The sequence below is a fragment of the Notolepis coatsorum genome, assembly GCF_963971535.1.
Source record: "Notolepis coatsorum genome assembly, contig: SCAFFOLD_196, whole genome shotgun sequence".
Taxonomy (NCBI): Eukaryota; Metazoa; Chordata; class Actinopteri; order Aulopiformes; family Paralepididae; genus Notolepis; species Notolepis coatsorum.
Genome location: NW_028170497.1, coordinates 99401 through 101175, shown reverse-complemented (window position 1 = coordinate 101175; position 1775 = coordinate 99401).

Sequence of the window (1775 nt, the reverse complement as noted above, 5' to 3'; positions counted from 1 at the left end):
CATAGATATAATTCCCCAAGATTCAGGTTGTATAATTACCTCCTGCGTAACCAGAGAATGGACATTCATTATTGATTTGCCTACGCACATTCCTTTGCCTTATAAGCGCATCCAAAGTATAATAGAGGAGTATATTATGTACCTTTTGCTGCAATAAATACTTAATTATCACTTTGTGTGGAACCGGTTCATTGTGGGAAGTGTTCATCATATTTATATATCATGTACTGTATGGCCAGTAATTAAAGTACATAAAGCGGTAGTGGTTTAATGATACCATACTTATCAATACAGTCAGGGAATTGTACCCCTCAGTTACACCAACCATAATAAAACTGTAACGAAATACTATTTGCCAAAATAAATACTTATTTACTAAGATTTATTTTATTTATTTATTTATTATTATTGAGAGGTATGATGTTTTTTTACTAGGCCCCCAAAATGTATGGAAGTGAATGAGGAGCTTGACAACCAGAAGAAATGTTGGTGTTAACAGCAGTCTCGTCTATGACCCCTCACTTGTCTGTCTACTCTGTGCCTTTTACATTAAACACCCTTGGAACTCATTCAGTTGTCTAGCTCATCTCTCTGCACTAGATTCTACCAGTCGAACCTTAACCTCTTAACTCAATGGAGGCCAAACCAGAGATAAGTCGGGTTAACTTGCCAGCGGTTGGGCGCCAGACTCGAGATTTCTCTGGTTTTGGTCGTTTATTCTTTTATTCGATATTTTTATTCATTATTCATCCAGGGACCTTGGTGTTACCATAGGGAATGAGTCTGAGGTCGCCAAAGTGCAATACCGGCCGCATCCAGCTATACAAGCTAACCTTGTATCTTGGCCTGTGGAACGGCCAAATGTCTCCAGTTTCACTTTTCCTTGTCGGCCGAGTGGACCGGTTCTCCCGGTTCCATTGAAGTGCGTCAAATATCCCCGATCCATATGTTGTGGTGGGTTATGCCGTGGACCAAATGGACATTGGATGTACCAGATGGCGATCAAACAATTGGAATATTATTTTTGGAATACTCTCGATCACAGGTAAGGACGATCTGACGTAAATTGTTAATGCTTTTATACCGATCGGGCGTTTTTAGTGTTCAATACGAATGCTGTTACTGACAATCAAATAATCAGAAACGACCCCCCCCCCCCCTTTAATGCATTCATGATGGGACATAATACCTATGATATAGATTTGATTTTGGAATAATAGCTTGTACAGGCAAGAGACGGCAACATCTATAGTGGAATTGACGTACAAGGCTATAACTCAGGAATTTCGGGAATTACGCATGTCACAGCACTTTGCCCTTGTCTGTCGGCTCCGGGCTGCATTTTTGCCGATCAACCAATACATTGTTGGAAAGTTGCATTTGCCGCCTTTTGATCATCACCCCACTCAACCTATTGTGTGCCTCCAGTATCGAGTTACAAGACAAAACATCCAACGAGCATCATTTGACAAGCCATTCGGATAAGTGACCATATCCTGTTTGCCCCTGTCCTGAGTGGACCAATGACTCCCGACGGTGAAAATGATAGACCGCCTTTGTAGCCAAGGACCATCTTCTCCGAAAGCAATCCCAGATGAGCACTGACAGTTGGGGAAGGTGACACAAGAAGACAAAGAAGTCCATTGTTTTGACGAGAGCCTCTGAATAAATGGGAGCGGACGGTCATTTTGGATAATCATGCCAAATATTTACCGGTACACATGTGAGGCGGCCGGCCAATGCCATCAGGCATTAGAGTGGTCGGAAACTCCGGA